Genomic DNA, 20,042 nt, shown 5'->3' on the forward strand with positions numbered 1-20,042 from the left:
AGGTTCTGGTGGAAGCTGTTGGCTGGTATATTTAAGCTCACTGATCAGCTGTTCAGGTCTGCTAGTTCAGTCCGCCATTTACCGTGTACACCAGAGGACACCTTAATGAACCAGAGTTTACAGAGGAAGAATGAGACTCAACAGACCGAAGGAAAGCAGGGAGAAACTTATGTGCTAATTGATGAGTAGGTAAAATCCTCCGCTCAAAACTCCGCTGCCCGAATCATCACCATAACCCCCTCCACCAGCCACATCTCACCTGTCCTGTAGCAACTCCACTGGCTTCCGATTAAATTCCGCCTCATTTTCAAGATTCTGTTCCTAACCTACAAGGCCATCAACAACTTAGCTCCTCAGTACCTCATTGACCTCCTCCATACTAAAATACCCACCCGTAGTCTCAGGTCCTCCTCTTACATCCAACTCAACCTCCCACCTGCTTGCTTGACCACCATGGGGTCGAGAGCCTTCAGCCGCTCGGCCCCCCGCCTCTGGAACTCTCTCCCCCTGGACATACAGAATTCCACCTCTCCCACCACCTTCAAATCCCGCCTAAAAACTCACCTTTTCTGCCAAGCTTACGCACTCTAATCCATCTCCCTGGGACTGGAATGACTTCCCCTCCCCTTCCATTTTTCTTGTATTGTATCTTTATTCCAATGTATGTACAGTAGTTTTTTATTGTTGAGTGTTGCATTTATTATTGCTATGTTGTAAAGTGAACCTGGGTGTCCACAAGGCGCCTATAAATAAAATGAACTATTATTATTATTATCCCAAGTTACCTGGTAGTGCAGGAGTGCAAACTGTGAGCCTACGTCCATGAACCCAGTGAGCTATTGCTGTCCTGAGTGGGGCTTAGTAACAACAGTACTTCAGGACCTTTCTGAATCAGAGGATACCAGCAGCTCACATATGGCTGCAGTCTCCATCACTCATCTGCCTGAATTTCCTGCCTCACTAAACACCGCAGTTTTACCCACTTTCTTGAATTTCCAGAAGTTAAATCAGACAACAAGAGAAGCTTAAAGGAAGTGCATCTTCAAAGTAAATGTGCAGTTCTCACTATGTTTTATAGCATAATGACAAAGCCTATGGTTCACAGAATATGTTTACTTCAACAAAGTACATGGGTTTACAATGGTCATGAATAGACTGAAATGGATGGCAATGCCTCTTTATGAGCTACGAAAGCAAAACAGATCATGGGCATAACAAACAACAACTCCTTTTAATTTTTGTCAGATGTCCAAAGTCCCTACTAAATACAACACAACTTAAACATGCAATCAGGACACCGGACAACCAGCAATGCGGTAAGAGGTACCACTTTGCCCACAGGGGGCGCTAACAAAGCAGAGGTTTTAAGCGTGGCTTGAGTGTTGTCAGGCTGAGTTTTTGGTGCGATGGGTTTGATGCACCAGAATTAGCTCACTGATCCACTTTGATAAAGATCAATAGTGAAAGATCAAACAACTGTTACTTGATAATTGTGCAGGCCTCCTGACATTGCATTTGTCAGAAACAGGCACCACAGTGTCACTGGTGTTGAAATAAATCATCTCAGACTCCAAATTTAACTTGAGCTGCCAAATTGGATTTAGAGGAGGAAATTATTTGAAGGCACTTTGCCACTAGCTGCCATGGTGGCTAACAGCCATGCACAGCGGTAACATTTGGCTGCTGGCCGGGACTCATTTCCTCCACTGTTTTCTGAGCTGATGATCCAAAACCTCTGGCCGTCTGTCCAGCACTCAGAGCAACACTAACAAGCCCAGACCCATGCTTCCCTCCCTCTCTCCCTCTGACATTCGTCTTTTCCATTTCCACCTCCCACCCGTCTCTCCCCTCAGCTTCTCCTCTGCCTGCACTCTTCCTCTTGTTCTGATTGTGGTAATTATCAGCCTTCTATTGTTTCCTCTTTGTTTTTCTCAAGCAACCTTTGTGCAGGGAGGATAATAACACCGTACCTAGACAGCCTCTTAGGGGAAGTGTGTGTTTGTACGTTTGCAGAGTGTGTGAGCGCATGTTTGGTACTAATTGACAGTTAATTGTGCAGGGCCGCACAGCACTGACCAGAGCATCGCAAGAGATGAGTGGACAGCTGTTGACTTACAGTCAGGTCACAAAAATAACTGCTGCTCTTACTTCATAGCTTTAAAGGATTCAGTCAACTGGTTTCATGAAGAAGCATTCTATGAATTTTATTGACATACCATTTAATTTACTCAAATAACACTGGATGGTTGCTGTAAAAGATGTGAAGGCTAAAGAAATCTGATGAAGCAATAAACAAAATAAATTATAATAATAATTCAAGCATTGGCTGGATGGCACCCAGAAATGCTAACGGTAGTTACTCACTTGGTTGCTGAAGTGCATTTGTCATTTCCCACAATATCTCTGTTTTTCAGTCTGTCGTGGTCATCCCTTGACGACACATCATAAAGGCACCAAACAGAACTAAAATGAAGTGTACCTAAGGGGAGAAACAAAGAGAGTGTTAATTACTGTGCAGGACTTTAAGTATCCTCAGCACACCTGCTGGCCCAGGTGTGCTGAGTAACCTTGATTGAGATGCTGCAACCAACAGTAAGACACCTCCAGAATGATACCAATAGATTATGGCCCTACAGGGGCATCACAGCTTGTGACTTTTGAGCATTCTGTTTCCTCATTGGTCAACATCGCTGACATGACAGAATAGATCATAGAAGGAAGACAAAACAAATCAAACATGTTAGACTTTCTGTTGGGTGATAGTGAGGTGTCAAAGATTTGGGCTAGAATATCGTTCACTATTACACACTACAGGGGACAGCTGAACAATTGATTTTCGGGGGTGGACCTCTCTTGACAACCTGCATTTGTAAGACTGGGCTGACCTCATAGTTATTCACATGTTTACATGTTTTCCCAACATTGCAAACCTATGAATATTCTGAACATAAAATAACTGATATTGGTTACGTAGGTGAAGATGCCCACTGGGATAATAGGGTGATGGGTTACATTTTTAGTGCATTTTTGGGAGAAGACAGCAAAGAATGACAAGGTCAGGAGTCTAACCAGCAAATGTTGCAACAAGGACCGTAGCCTCTGTACACAGGCTTCAACTGCTTAGCCAACCAGCCTGCAGATGATTGGATACATTTGTGGAAAAGTTGCAGAGATTTGCCTGAACTGCAAGATCCAAAGAAAAGGTCCAAGGATTGGTTAAGACGGTTTAAAATTAACATTAAAGCTGGGGTTGGTAGACTCGGAAAACTAGCATGAATTTGAATGTAGCATGTCTTCAGGACTCCGTCTAACCCCTCCCCCCCTTCCCCCGGAGCTCCTCCAAAACGACGCCCCCGCTCACATGCACGAGCGCCGCTGATTCATGACCATATGAACGTGACTGATTCAAAACCGGTCCTCACCAAAACATTATCATACTGAAAGTTAAAAACAAACAAACATGGCTGCTGTTAGTACTCACAACTGTCATGCTAGCATTATCCAGTTGTACTGGTGACAGGATATCAGGAGAAAAGTTATAACACATATAATACTGTAACAGCTCTACTGTTTGTTAAATGTGTTCAGTGTAGATGTTCTTAATTCCTACAGTGTTGAAGTCAGTGAATGCATCAGGAGAGGTGTAGAGTGTGCGAGCAAGAGAGAGGAGAGACAAGAGGAGAAGTTTTTCATTCATTCAAACTTTGATTGTTTTGTTGGTTGGCGTGATCACGGCCGACAGTGACCGGTTATTAAAGATCAACGTGTTCACGAATCGGCTGGTCATCCCTACAGCGTCTGGACAGACGCTTCAGTACATATAATAATAATAATAATAATAATTCATTTGTAGAGCACCTTTCAAAACCAGGTTACAAAGTGCTTTACATGGGCAGCAAAATAAAACAGGCAGATCATAAAAACACATAAGTCAAGATAAAGAAATAAAACATATTTTAAAAGACATACAATTCCCTTAAAATAACTCTAAAAGAATAAAATTCTTTCAAAATATATTTCTTAAGATGGTTAAAATAAAATAAAGTCAAATAAAATTCAGATGAAATCCGGGAAGGCTCTGCGATAAAAGTATGTTTTAAGAAGGGATTTAAAAGAGCTCACTGACTCAGTAGACCTGATCTCCTTGGGCAGATGGTTCCAGAGTGTCGGACTCCTCACTGCGAACGCTCTGTCCCCTTTTGTTTTCATTTTAGTGTTTGGAATGAACAGTAAACCTCTGCCCGAGGATCTCAATGTACGTGTCGGCTCATAGGGTGTTAAAAGGTCTGCTATATAGCTCGGAGCAAGACCATGCAGGGCTTTAGAAGTAATCAGTAAAATCTTAAAATCAATTCTAAAACATACAGGGAGCCAGTGCAAGGAATCTAAAACCGGAGAGATGTGGTCGAATTTTCTGGTTCTGGTTAAAACCCTGGCAGCTGAGTTCTGTACAGTCTGGAGACGATCAAGGGATTTGTTGTTCAGGCTGCTAAAAAGACTGTTACAATAGTCCATGCATGATGAGATAAAAGCATGTAAAATCGTCTCAGTGTCTTTAAAAGTTAAAACGGACTGAATTTTAGAAATGTTTCTGAGGTGGTAAAAACACAACTGTACAAGTTTTGTGATATGATGTTCAAATGTTAAATTGCTGTCAAACCAGATGCCAAGATTCTTTGCAACAGGTTTTATGTGATTCGCCATTTGACCAGCAGATGGCAGTAACTGCTTGGTCATGTGTGGTGGTCCGATTAAAATGATCTCTGTCTTGAGTTTAATTGTAAAAAGTTTCTTGACATCCAGCTCTTTATTTCTGACAAGCAATTATTCAGTGAACTCAGCATGCCAGGGTCTGTGTGTCTGATGGGCAGGTATAACTGTGAATCATCTGCATAAAAATGAAATAAAACACCATGCTTGCTTATGATGTGCCCCAGGGGGAGCATATACAAGGAAAATAAAATGGGACCCAAAACCGACCCCTGAGGCACACCATAATTCACCTCAGTAAAACCAGAAACAAAATTATTTACAGACACACAGAACCTTCTACTATTAAAATAAGATTTGAACCATTCTAAAACCGTACCAGGAACCCCTACCCAATGCTCTAATCTGTCCAGTAAAATGTTGTGGTCTATAGTGTCAAAGGCTGCGCTGAGATCCAGGAGCACAAGGACTGAGCACATGCCTTGATCTGCAGCCATTAAAAGGTCATTAGTGACTTTAAGTAGTGCTGTCTCCGTGCTGTGATGCTTGTGAAAGCCAGGCTGGAATTTTTCATAAGTCTTGTTATTTTCCAGCACAGAGAGGAGTTGTTTGGACACTAATCTTTCTAAAATCTTTGAAATAAAAGGTAACTTAGAAATGGGCCTGTAATTCTCGGGAAGGGAAGGATCCAGTCCAGGTTTTTTCAACAAAGGATGGACACAGGCATTTTTAAAATAATCAGGGACACAACCATTGGACAGGGAGCTATTAAAAATGGAAAGCAGCCAAGGCCCCACAGAATCCATTTCTTTCAGTAAAAACCTTGTAGGCATCACATCAAGAGGGCTGGAGGACACTCTCATATGTGATACCATTTCTAAAAGTTCAACCAAAGTAACTGGATAAAACTGATAAAAGGGATTAAAACCGTCGTATTTAGTAGGGACATCAGAGTAATTAAGATCAGGAGTGATCCAGGCTCTGATAAAATCCACTTTCTCAGTAAAATATGATAAAAACTTCTCACAGTCAGTGTTACTAAAAACTGGGGCAGGAGGGGGTTCTGGATTTACAAGTTGATCGACCGTTTTAAATAAAAACTGAGGGTTGTGTTGATGAGTTAAAATCAATTCAGAGAAATACTGTACATTTTACAGTCCTGAGCAAAGTCCCTCAATGGGTCAGAGGGGACAGGCCCGAGGTCGAGCAAGAGGGGCAGTAAATAGAGGCAGGGGAAGCAGAGGCAGGAGACGGGGACTCGGAGTGCACGATGGGGAAATGTGCGCGCAGGAGGCGGGCAGAACGGCAGGATCGGATTGGATTGGTTTAATATTTTGGACCCCAAAAACGTCAATTGGTTGGTGTTTTCACAGGTTTACTCCGACTGTAGATAGCAGCTTTTTTTGGCTCTTTTTTAAGAACACATTATATATTGATTGCCATCTGGACATAAAGATCATTTTAACCAGTATAACAACAAGTGTATCTAAATCTGACTACCAACCCCAGCTTTAAGTTTACTTAATCACAACAGCAAGATTCCTGCTGGTACTGAGTGTGTGCTATTATCCTCTTACCTCTTTGCATTAACATTAACAGAAAACACGTTGGTGTGTCATTTATTTTAAAGAAAGAGGACGGTGTTTACAAAAGTTAATCTACAGAACAGTGAAAGGCTTCAAAAAGGACTGGAACGGTCACTGCTTTCCCCTTTGAATATTGTTTTTAAGTTTTTACTCCTCTAAAGTCATTGGACATTTGGAATTTAAACACCATTAGTGTATGCTTGTGGCTGGGTTGTGTTTCCTTTGTGTTTTTGTGTATAAAATATAACCCTTGTATAATAACAACCATCCATCCATTGTAGCTTTTGTCCTAACCAACACTAGACAATTCTTAATAGTTGGGCAATATTTTCAGAAGAAAATTGACTCGTCAGTAAAGTGCAGTGCATTATTTTAAAATCGTATAATTACAATATTCATGTTCCCATACTGAAACACGATAAAAACCTCACAAATCACAACTAATTTCACCATGACAAGTGTAATTGCAGCCTTGGCTGTGTTCTTAAATCTGCTTTGTGCCTCAGTCACGCAGCCTGTGTGTATGTTTGGGTGCATTTATTTGCACCAGTGGAGTCAGAGTAATACAAGAGATAATTGCTCACTCTTCTGGCTAGTGGCATCAGAAAATGTGCGATACAACCTCCAGCAGCCCAAAGGAAAACTGGAGTCAAACAAACAGGCGGTCAAGACGAATCCACAACACCATGCATAATACATGCACCAAATTACACTTCTCTTTTCATAAATAAGAATACAAATAAAGGAGAGTATTTTATGTCTTTTGTGTGGCTGTGTGTTTCACTGGAGGGTCTCTCAGTGGGCCACAATGACTTATGCTAAATCAATGCTGTTTGTTTCAGAGGGGGGTGATAGCACAGGCGTTTTAATACAGAAAACAATATAAAATTTCCATGGAAGCACGAAGTGAATGCATGTTAAACAAGGAATGAAAACCCTCTAAACTGGAGAAAACAAAACCTCCAAATGACGTGAATTTTCTGAGTTGTCCATACAGCATTCGAATAAAGGGGAGTCACTACAATCATCACACATTCAGTACTCTGTAACAAAGGAAACAGCTCATTTGTAGCCTGTTTAAAGGAGCAGAAAAAAACAGCAGTAAACAGTAGTTGTTCAATCAAACATAAACCCCTAGCTGTTCCTATCGTCAACATAAAAATCCTCCCATTCATTGATCAAACATGCAAACACGACACAGTCTCACAACCTCAAAAAAACTCATCAATAAAAGGTTCACAGAATCATCTGCATTACAGGAACTCCCCACAATTTAAAGTACTGTACATTCAAACCAAATTCACAATCTCTTTCCTCAACCTTTTTAATTATTTTGGTGCCAGAACAATTCAATCACTGTATTACTTCACTCTGCAGATAGTGAACAACTAGAAGATGCAGTTACAACTGCCCACAACTACAAAGCCAGTTTTTATAAATATTTCAGGGACTTTTCAAATCAGTATAAATATTTGGAAAAAAAATAAAAATCTGCAAACCCTGCCCACAGGATCTGAAAAACTAAGTCTGAGAGTCACATCAGGAACAGATTTGAAATGACACATCCAGTAAAGGCATCAGACCAGTCTAAGAAAAAATCAATGAGGGAATAACGATGGCAATAAATCATCATTAAAACACATCATAAAGATTGATTACCTTGATGAGAAGACACTTATTGTAAATTAAGACTTTTTCACAAAATAAAAATTACATATGTAAACTGAAATTTTTGGAGGTGTGCTGATACCTTGTTTTTTTGTGGGAACATATATACTCACGTTGGGCGATTTATTGGCCTCCAAACTTAGCATCTATTTGCAATAATTGTAGTGAAAAGGGTGGCTGGGTGCAGCTGACAAAAATACTAAATGGCCTTAAACTTGGTTCAAAATGTAGTAATCAGTGTTAGAAATGGTATATAATAATTGTAAGTACCTTTCTCTCTTTACTTTATCTGTTTGTCAATAATCACTGCTGCTTTCTCCCTCGTTCCTGGCAGCTTCTGGTTAAAAAGTTAAGTGTCGATCTGCTTTTTAAAAATGTGTCTTATAAGCTTCCATGCTTTTTAATACTATCTGACTATGCTTCAAATCACATGGTATTAAAATGTGTAAAGCATTTGACAACCTTAGCATGAACAGAACTTTGTGCAAGGTACTTTTGAGCATGAACTTGCAATTCTGTGGATACAAGCACCCAAATGTGTTTGGTTATGTTTAGGACAAGATCATGATGTGAGCTAATTAATTATTTGAGCTAATCAATTAATTGGGCTAATTAGTCAGAGTTCTTTTAGGTAACAAGAACAGGAAGAGGTTTCCCACAGAAGGCTTTGGTCTCTGTTAATCACCACAACGTAGTCTGAGTCATGTTTGGAAGTCGAATAGGCAAGATAAAAATGTACAGTATCTCACAAAAGTGAGTACACCCCTCGCATTTCTGCAAATTTTTAATTATATCTTTTCATGGGACAACACTGAAGAAATGACACTTTGATATAATGTAAAGCAGTCAGTGAACAGCTTGTTTAACAGTGTAAATTTACTGTCCCCTCAAAATAACTCAAAACACAGCCATTAATGTCTAAACCACCGGCAACAAAAGTGAGCACACACCTAAGTGAAAATGTCCAAATTGGGCCCAAAGTGTCAATATTTTGTGTGGCCACCATTATTTACTAGCACTGCCTTAACCCTCTTGGGCATGGAGTTCACCAGAGCTTCACATGTTGCCACTGGAATCCTCTTCCACTCCTCCATGACGACATCACGGAGCTGGTGGATGTTAGAGACGTTGCGCTCCTCCACCTTCCATCTGAGGATGCCCCACAGATGCTCAATAGGGTTTAGGTCTGGAGACATGCTTGGCCACTCCATCACCTTCACCCTCAGCTTCTTTAGCTAGTCAGTGGTCATCTTGGAGGTGTGTTTGTGGTCATTATCATGTTGGAATACTGCCCTGCGGCCCAGTTTTTGAAGGGAGGGGATCATGCTCTGCTTCAGTATGTCACAGTACATGTTGGCATTCATGGTTCCCTCAATGAACTGTAGCTCCTTAGTGCCGGCAGCACTCATGTAGACCCAGACCATGACACTCCCACCACCATGCTTGACTGTAGGCAAGATGCACTTGTCTTTGTACTCCTCACCTGGTTTCTGCCACACACGCTTGACACCATCTAAACCAAATAAGTATATCTTGGTCTCATCAGACCACAAGACATGGTTCCAGTAATCCATGTCCTTAGTCTGCTTGTCTTTATCAGATTGTTTGCGTACTTTCTTGTGCTTCATCTTTAGAAGAAATGTGAGGGCTGTACTCACTTTTGTGAATTACTGTATCTATGTTAAAATTTATAAAAATCTCTGAAATCATAACCCCATTCTACATCAAAAACTGTGACCTTTACAAATCAGCTGGTAATGCTGAAGTGAAAAAAAAAAATCCTTATCTACTTTTGTGCATTGCCTTTACACTGCTTGGCAGTTCTGGCACCCAAATTGACTTGAAGCACTTTGGTACTCTTACTGATCTTCTTTCCTCTTGTCTAAATCTTTGTTTGTGCTGTTCTTGTTCTCGTATGTACTTTGGTTTGGATAAAAGCGTCTGCTAAATGACATTGTAACATTGTAACAAGTGGAAAGACTCCAGGCGTAAAACTATTTGATATCTTTTCATGTGTAGTGTTAAACACTTATAGAGAGCTGGTGCAGGTTTACATGGTAAACACTGTCTGTAAAAGAAATAATCCCATTTCAACCGTGCTTTTTCTGGAGAAACCAGCAACAGAGAAAGGAGGTTTGTTCACTCTGTAACACAGTAAAAAAAAAAAAAGGACGTTGTGGGGGAAACTAACAAGATTGTTTGGTCACAGTTGGGGGAGTTGTTGTTGGCTTTGGAGGCCGAGGAAATCGAGCAGACAGGCGGGGACAACATTATGTACCTATTGGACACAGTAGTTTGGGGTTTCCCTGTCCTTTTAGAGAAGCAGTGGGGTTAAGGTGTTTTGTGATGAGAGTAAAGGTTGGAGTGAGATAGATGCTGAATGAATGGAATGAATAGGTACAATGAGCTGCTCAGTGCGTGATTGTCCTGAATTTACACAGCCACACGAACACACACAAATACAAATACCCAGAATTTCACACCTTTCATGTTTCATTTAGATCGCTTCCAACGTCTTTAGCACAAATAGAACCCTTAGTATGTTCTAATGGAAAATAAAACTAACATCCTAAACAAGCTCTCCTCAGTGGGACTTCTAAATCCCAAACAAAGTATCCATTCGTCAACAAAGATCTCAGTGTTACATTAATATATCCTATTCTTACAAATGTTAGATTACTTTTATCCAAAGTTAACACAATAAATTCCTTGGTGCATACATATTAAAGAAAACAGAGTCATTAAATCATATTATTATTATTATTATTATTATTATTATTATTATTATTATTATTATTATTATACAGGCATTGCCTACATGTACCAGGATGCATTGGCAAAATTACAGAAATCTGATCTTTTTCCTTGTGTTACTCCATCCATCCATTATCTTGACCACTTATACCTTCGTTTGACTCACAACTGACTTTCAGTTTGAAAATCACAAGTTATGATGAAGCTCCATCCATCCATCCATCCATCCATCCATCCATCCATCTATTTCCTCCCACTTATCCTGGGCTGAGTCACAGGCAGCAGGCTAAGCAAGTGGCCCCAAACATCCCTCTCCCCAGCAACACTTTCCAGCTCCCTCTTGGGAATTCCAAGGAGTACCCAGGCCAGATGGGATACATGATCCTTCCAGCTCATTCTGGGTCTCCTTCCAGTTGGACATACTGGAAAACCTCCCAAGGGAGGTGTCCAGCAGGGGTCCGTATTAGATGTCCGAACCACCTCAGCTGGCTGCTTTTGATGCAAAGGAGTAGTGGATCTACCCCTCAGTATCCCTCAGGATGTCTGAGCTACAAACCCTATCTCTAGAGCAGATCCTCATCACCCTACGAAGAAAACTTAACTTCAGCTACTTGTATTGTCAATCTCATACTTTAGTGACTACCCAAAGTAGTTGGCAGTTGATCTGACACAGATCATATTAAAGAGTAATGTCAACAGCCAAATAAAATAACTTGATCAATAATTGGATCAGAGCATTTCATCTTAATTTTAGCTGACAGATATCTGGTCACACCCTGTGCTCTCTCATTGTTACCACTGCCTTGCATCAGTGCTGCACTCACACTTTCAGCCCCACCATCACCTGAGCATCCACACGCAGGCTCCGACTATGGGGTTTAAGATATTATCTCATCACGCCTCAAAGTACTGCATTTAATACATAGATCTGCATGGAGTGATGACATTTGCCAAACAATGTTTTGCTGTTGCCATAAAAGTTTCAAGCAATCGTAACTTCTCTGACTGCCCTACAGGTTGAAGTATTTTCATATTGGCTTCTCATTTTGAAAACAAGAAGGTACATCAGTGGAGCACTGGTGGTAGAGTGGGCGCCATATGTACAGAGGCCACTGGTTGTGGGATTGATTCCCTGTCCCAGCATGATTTGGTGCATGTCATTTCCCTTCTCTCTCTCTCCACATTCCCTGTCGCTCTCAAAAGGTCATATCAAAATAAAGGAAAAAAGCCCAAAGTCATCTTTGAATTTCAATTTCTGCAACTCAGCTTTGAGTTTTCTCTTCATTAGACGGGAGAAATGGAGAAAAACAGGAGACGTGCAGAGCATGTGTTCATAAAAATCTATCTAGATACAAACCCTCAAATCAACAATATGCACCTATGCAAATGTATCACTAACATTAGAATAAAAACAAGCCCATGCTGCTTCTTTATTAAACATAGCAGCAGACTTTGTACCAATGAATGACCCAGGAACAAATTGTGGATTGGGCTGACCAAATTCATACAATAGGTAAATCAAATGGACATGAAAAATAAACTACAAATAAATATACACACAAACTAACTCAACCCAAATCCTTGATGAAATTGCAGCGCACGGTTTGCACTCCACATCAAACAAAGTGTAGGCAGCAAACTCACAGGGTGAAAGTGTGGATCAGGTTCATATTACCCGGTGTGGCACACAGACACGTAGACATACAGAATCATACACGCTGGAGTAGCTGGCTCCTCATACTATTGATGCATTTACAGTAAAGGATGAGCATTGATCGCTGAGATGTGAAAGTTCTGTGTGATTGGAAGGTGCAGAATGGATCGTGTTTGGGAATATTTTGCCAGAGTTTGGACTTTCTGGTTATTGGAAACACTTTCTGTATTTTCTCAATCAATTCAGGGCTGCAAAGAAACGTAGTAGTAGCTCTCTGGAGATGACTGACACACACACACACACACACACACACACACACACACACACACACACACACACACACACACACACACACACACACACACACACATTCCTCTTTTAGAAACATGTGGTCACTTTATCCCCTTTGTTCCCTGGCCACCTTCTCTATTTTCTACCTGTTCCCTCAACAACCATTCATCCTGGACATACCAGAGTTGATTACGGCTGCTGTCAGCTATGTGTGTGTGTGTGTGTGTGTGTGTGTGTGTGTGTGTGTGTGTGTGTGTGTGTGTGTGTATGCTTTCATCATCAGTCAAAGAAAAATTGAAGGAACTTGATTCTTTTTGTATTTTCTACAGAGCACTCAAACTTTCATTTTTCAAAAAAAAAAAAAAAATCATTTGATTTTGATTTGTAAAGCATCAGAGTTTGGAGCATGTCATGGTCAGAGTTCAGCAGATGGTGAAAATATCAGACTTCAATATTTTCAATTTGTGTTTGATATTCTGTAATAACCAGAACAAATACTCACCAGTCTGCTTGGTATTGTCTGGCTGACTTGAGCTCTAGCTGAGGATCATGATTGCTTTGCAGAAATCAGATGAAAATCTTATCCTTTGGTGTGTTTTTATGCAACACAGTGTGCTGCTGTTGCAGCAAAAGTGGCAACAAAACACAATAGTTTTTGACTCAAATAATGTCAAAATATTATCTAAATATATGAACATGTTTGTGTGAGCAACTGTGAAGGCTAACACCTTGTTTGACAAAATGAGTTTAAAGGAACTCGTTTAGCTCTAACGGCAGATCCCAGAGCACTCATGTAGCAGCTTATAAGGCTTGTTGCTAATTTTCTGTTTCATTTGTTAAATTTTCAAACAGCACATAAAACAGAGTGAATTTTAATTTTCTCTACTGTTAAATACATGTCAGTTTGTGAGTGTCAATGTCCCCATTAGTTTCTGATTCATACTATCTTTATTGACCACTTGCAGTTTCGAAAAAGTCCACAACTTTATTAATTGAGACACAGTATAGATCCTCCTGGTGGAATCTTAACGGTGACATATTATGCTCTTTTTCATCAAAATATCTATCTATCTAAGAGGTCCCCAAAACATGTCTTTAAAGTTTATTGCTCAAAAAACACTTTGAAATCAGATTCTGGCATGCCTGTAAACCTCTCTTTTTCAGCCCTGCTCAGAACAGGCTGTTTTCTGTGTCTGTGCCTTTAAATGAGAATGAGCTCTCTGACCACGCCCCCTCAGGAAGTGGATGAGGCCTTGGCTCTCTAGCACGTTGATCTAAGGTTTACATGTTGGCTGAATATACACGGCTGCTCACAGACCCGTGTTACTTCAACCCTCTGAATTTGATCCAGAATCTGATCCTGACGGAGAGGCGCCTGCAGCAGGACCTTTCTGAATGATTGGTCACAGATTTTGTGTTTCTTGTTGTTTTATTTGTCAGTATGTTGACGTGTGTCTTGGTACACAGCTACAAACATGTAGCTATGTGGCTATGCTAACTAGTGCTAGCACTTTTCCATGAAAAATAAAAATCCTCCACTAGATCTTCAAATCTGAAGACGCGGGGAGTAAAACCGACCTTTGTGTTTATTAAGACAGCCTACAACTAGCATGCCTCCGTCCTAAGCTCCTTGTTAGCACACGTTTGCGGAGGAGGAGTTGAGTTGTATTTTATACAGTCTATGGGCTGAACAAGCTCTGAGTTCTGACTTCCGTTACAGACCGGATGGCGTTATGACGTATGAAAAACACTGAAAACAGAAACGGCTCGTTTCAGCACACATTTACAGAAAGGTGGAGAAAACAGAACAGGGCAGAATGTTTTTTTTTTCATTTTCGAGGGGTTTGTAGACATGCCAGGGACACATATTTCAGGTAGAGAACCATTAAAAGTCGATTTTGCATGATATGTCACCTTTAAACCTGATTTATACTTCTGCGTTGAATCGACAGCGTACCCTACGCTGGAGGTCCGCGTAGCTCCTGTACCTACGCAGAGGCCTACGCACCTAGCTGACACACACCGCCTCCAAAATGTAACTATGCGTTGAACAGACACAGACCGCAAGCCCTGTGATTGGTCCGCTTGGCGACATTGTATTTCCCGCATTCAGAGCACTTCCAGGATCCCTGCTTATCAGCCACACATTGGCTGTGAATTTCATCTCCTCCTCTCTACTCTTCCCTGTAATCATGTCTGTATGATAAACAGGAACATGTATCAGCTTTAGTTGAACATTAGACGCTCTGAATCGCTGTGGAAAAGTAAACAGAGATCGTAGCAGGGCTGGGAACAGACGACCGGCTATCAGAGAGGCTGCACTGCCTTCAAGCATTTTGGCAGAGAATTGCTGCGCGACACAGACACATCAACGCACAAGTACGTGGTGCTCATGTCCGCGTCAGCCCCTGCACAATCACAGTTTATTGTCTTTGGGTCAAATTTTAAGAAAAGGGAAGAAAATTCATCAGCTGAATCCAGAGCACAAGATGGAAGTAATGAGAACATTAATAGACATGTATTGGAAGAAAAAGGGCCATGTCGTTGGCAACTGTGCATTCAAAGTCAACATTGTTAATTACACTCTAAACAAACTAAAGACTCTGCAGAGTCTTTTTAAGGGATTACAACTGGTGTTATTTGAACACATGCTTTAGTGAATGATCCAATTCTTTCAGTAAAACAGTCACGCCTTTTCGTCCCACAGACTTGCTTATTAAGATCTAAAGATACTGGAGTTTAATAAATACCCTCTGATTATGCCTTCTTGTGTTTCTAAAAGTTTCCAAATTCTCAGACTTTCTGGTTTGTGCACAATATTTCCCCTCACCTGCCGACTATAACATGACCAAACTAATGTGTAAAGCAATCAGACTATGTCCTCCAAAACCTCCCCTCCCATGCCCACTAAGTCTGCCCTGAGCCTGGGTGTCATAATCTATGATTTGCTTACCTTCAAGGTTCATGCTGTCTCATTTGTGGCACTTGTTTTGTTCCTTCCTGTCTACATCTTTGCCTGTTTTACTTACACTCAGACATATGTTGCTTTGGACATAAGTAAAAGGGAAATTATAACACTTTTACTGCACCTTCGCTCCCTCTTTTGGTCCCCAAAGTTTCACAGATACCGCCAGGGACTTCAACACTTCATGGATAGATGTCTCATGTCCTTCAAGGTGCAATCTGACGTTTTATCAAGGCCTCTGATTGGCTCCTCTGTGTGATGGATGGAGGTGCTGTGCCTCTGGGGAAGAAACCAAAACTGTCACACACACACATACACACTCACCCTCCCTCACCCCCAGTGCCTGTCACTCAGATATCTGCAGCCTGAAGCACATCTGAGCCTGGTGATGAGCTTCTCAAGGCCCTGGAGGGTCTCACAGACTTGAGGTACTAATGTACTTCACAACCGCGGGAGCTCTTATGTAGGACAGAGATACACCCACACCGGGGGGGTCAGTGAATCAGGAGGTACACCGGGCCAGTCTCACCTTGATAAAGTTGTGTCAGTGAGTGTAAGTGAGTAAATCCCCTGAGACTCTGTTCTTTAGCCCCATTATCTTAAAGAGAAGAAGAAAAAAAATCAGGAATCATCTTTTAATCACGGGGTTGAAATATGTTGGTAATTACCTAAGGGAAATGTATTCACACTAATGACTGGGAGGGCTAGCTAGCTATCACAGACTTCATTATAATTAGGGAATTTCATCTTATTATTAATAAGTGTGTGTAAGTGTGTGTGTGTGTGTGTGTGTGTGTGTGTGTGTGTGTGTGTGTGTGTGTGTGAGAGAGTGAATCAGTGTAGCCGTCCATCCATTTGTGGGTGTGCACTGCCGGCTTTTCACACCCCATGTATGTGTGAGCGTACATGTGTGTGTGTTTTGTCTAATATACCCAATAATTACTGGATACATTAGCATTTAAATTGGAATGTATGTAATAATAATTACATCATGACTCCTGGCTTTTATTACCACGACCCCTGGCACCACTTTGATGGAGAGAGGAGAGCGAAGGATAGATGGATGGATGTTTGATGGATGGATGTAAAGGGGTTTGGGAAAAAAGAGGATGTGATATGAGTTGGGATGAGATGGGATTAATGACACTGATGTGGAAAGTTGCAGTTGATCCCCTGGCAGTATTAAAAGTTTGAGAGTGATGAGAGCGATATGTGGAATTACACTAACTTTGAAACATTTGACCAGGAGCAGAAAACAGCACAGAAGCCACAAAACCCTGGTAAGCAGTTTTGTGTGATGACACATCACTTACTCAAAACAGGAGTGTGTCTCTCTGGCTGGTTAGTTAGTTACTTCTGAAGACACTGACCGAGTTTCCCAGCGTTAAAACTTTTCAGCACATTTTCCATGACAAACATTTTCCAAAAATCTGCACATGTATCAGACTTATACAGCAACATAAACACTAGCTCTACAAAATGCACCAAAAGTGACAGCAACATCGCTTTATGAAGCTTTTATTTTGGTACCTCTGCTAGTCGGCAGTGTGAATTTGAATATCAGCTAAATATTTAGGATCGCAGATCAAAATTTAACACTACGATATAAAATTTAACATTTAGATTTAGCATTTAAATTTTAGATTTAACATTTAGATTTAAAATTTAAAATTTGAATTTATATTTAGTATTTCAATTTTACAGTGATTTTAACTTAAATATATTTGTCAGAACAAAAATAAAGAGAAAAGATTACAAATTATCCTCTAAGTGTAATAAAAAAAAGTGACTTTTAAAATTTTAACTACATGTTACGACGTTTTGGAGCTTAATGTGGAGAAACGTTGCTGTTATTTTCAGTCAGTGTGCACAACTTTATAAACCGTAGCCCATAAATAAGAGGATCTACTGAAGCAATGTGAACTTTGAGAGGAGTCCTTGATATGAGAAAGCTGCTACTTTCAACACACGGTAGAAGGCAGAGTGCTTCCTATTCATAGACAACACAAAGTTAAAGGGAGTGACATCAGGTTACATGATAAAAAAGACCAGATTTTTGTTTCACAAAAATGCACTCTCACATTCTCTTTGTCCCACAGAGTGTTTAAATATTGTGCTATTAATATCTCTGTAATATTCTTTGGTTACAGTGGGACACTTAAATGATAAAATCTCAGCACATGAGTGTCTGATTGAAGAGTCTGACCTGCCATTGGACATATCACTTCACAGGAAGCATTACAGGACCAATGCATATTGATTATTTACATGAAATAAAAACTTTTTGTAGCTGCAAATAGTGCTATTTGAAGGAACAAAGAAGAGAGAGACAGACAGCTAAGAAACTGCAAGCAACAGCCTCATAAAAAATAGCCACCAAGTATTTGTATTCAATGGGGACGAAGTATCATGAGTAATATCATATATATGGCCTTTGAACTGTGTACTGATAACAAGTTGGACATCCCATCCTAAGGATGTGGCATCCCAACCGTTTTGGAATTAGGGTTTTACATTTCCTCTGCTTTCTTCTATGCTAAAAAGACTGCTAGGATTTTTGTGCTGCCAAGTTTTGTAGTTTAAGCCACAATACTGTCTCAGTTAAATGAGTGTAAAACAAAATCACTTTTAATCATTCTGAGTGAAATTAAAATATGTGTTTTGTAAAAGTTCATCAAGAGACGACAGGAAGGCAGACTGAAAAAGGTCATTTAATTTCAAATTTAGCAAACGGAGAATTATGATATATATAATTATGTATCTGATCGAAAAGACGGAAGTGTAATGCAAATATCAGTCAGAAAAAAAGAACAAATTGAATCTAAGAGGCTGGAAAATCCTCCCACCTTACTGCAAAGCACCGCAATGCAAATCAGTCAATTAAGCCGTAATTACTCTACACCTCAGGAAGTCTGTTTATGTATTTAACTTTCTCAGCAGTGCAACAAAAGATGAACACCGCCTACTTAATGTAATGCATCACAATTTAACAGCAAAGGAAAATACTGTTGAGTTACTTTTTCTTTTATGTCATATTTTATATCAACAAAAACTGATCAAACTTTAAAGATTTAAAGCTGCTGTCTGAAAATACTGTATCTTATTTTCCATTTTATTTTTATATAGAAATCTATAAAGAGGAACAGGCGCAAATAAATCATGAAACTGATATTTCAAACAGTTTTTAATGAGTTTATTGATGCTATAAAAAGAGGTATAACGCCATGATTGACAGCTCTGTTGACCAATAAGGATCCTGCAGATCTTGGCTAATCAGAGAAGAAGACGAATGGTGAGAGGAAAAGTAACAAAAGCTAACACAGTTGACGCTTTCCATAAAGCATTTGAAAAGCCCAACTGTAGTCACTGGCAGACTGAAGACTATTGCAGAGCTCAAACTATAAATTATTTTAAGTTGACAAATTTCCACCAAGCAGCCTAAAAATCAAACTCATAAGCAGACTGTGATACAAAACACATGTTTCTACCTGCAATTAAGAAGGTTTACCATCAGCAAGAAGCAAGCAAACAAAGCAAAAGAGCAGGTATGAAACAGACCAGAGAAGGTTGACCATAATGACTAACAGGTTGTTTTATCTCCTGTAGTGTCTGGACCTCTAATGATGACATTAACACCTCTCCCACCTCTACCTGTCTCGATAATTCGAGCTACATAATAGCATACATTACATGAGCAGTCCTTTGAGTGTGAGTGTGTGTTTGAGAGAGAAAAAAGCGATGTGAGAAGAAACCTGCAGAGGTAATGTCTTGGCCTGCCCTCTGGTTCTGCTCTCTGCCTCATAATGGCTGCCTGTGGAGCCATACAAGACATCAGTTGCCCTGCAGCCCATTTAAAGAACATTAGAGGAGAGGGAAATGTCAGGGTCAGCCCACATCAGGTCACAAAGTACAGAGAGTGACCGGGAGAGCGTGTGTGTATGTGCGTGCGCAGCTGCAGCTTCCTCTTCAGTATTAGCGGTGACAGTGGGGAGAAATGAGATCGAGAAAATGAGAGCTCTTTTCACAGTTTGTCTGGATATAAAGGACCTGAAAACTCCCACTAATGGTGAGAGCTGCTCGGGTTAAATTGCAGCTCTTTTCTGGCCCTCTGTTAGAAACAAACAGATGCAGAGGTGGTTGGACACTGCTGTGTGATCATTACACTTCTTCACATGGGTTTACTGAGCAGCTGAGTGGGAAGCCACTCAACACAGTGAGACTTTTACTTCAGTATCAGATAATTAAAGGTGAATCTACCTTGGGAAGAATACACCATAGGAAGAAAAAAAAGGCCTATCTTCTTTGCAGTTTGATGTTGCTTGATTTGACATTTTATTTATGAATTCATTGTTTTATTTATTTATTCCTGATAAGCCAACTGGAGATAGATAGATTATAGATTATGTATGTGGTG

The 20,042-nt window shown here is 40.3% G+C and overlaps 1 long non-coding RNA gene across 2 annotated transcripts in view; it reads right to left on the reverse strand.

Annotated features, from left to right (window-relative positions):
* Positions 1–15,851, reverse strand: part of LOC117816389 — a 50,955-nt gene extending 35,104 nt beyond the window's left edge. For both annotated transcript variants that reach the window (XR_004631943.1, XR_004631942.1), the window contains exons 1-2: positions 15,753–15,851; positions 2,365–2,479 (exon numbers count right to left, since the gene is read on the reverse strand). This is a non-coding gene — a long non-coding RNA (uncharacterized LOC117816389). The remainder of the gene's footprint in view (positions 1–2,364; positions 2,480–15,752) is intronic.
* Positions 15,852–20,042: the final 4,191 nt, after the last annotated feature.

Source organism: Notolabrus celidotus, chromosome 7 (assembly GCF_009762535.1).
Source record: "Notolabrus celidotus isolate fNotCel1 chromosome 7, fNotCel1.pri, whole genome shotgun sequence".
Taxonomy (NCBI): Eukaryota; Metazoa; Chordata; class Actinopteri; order Labriformes; family Labridae; genus Notolabrus; species Notolabrus celidotus.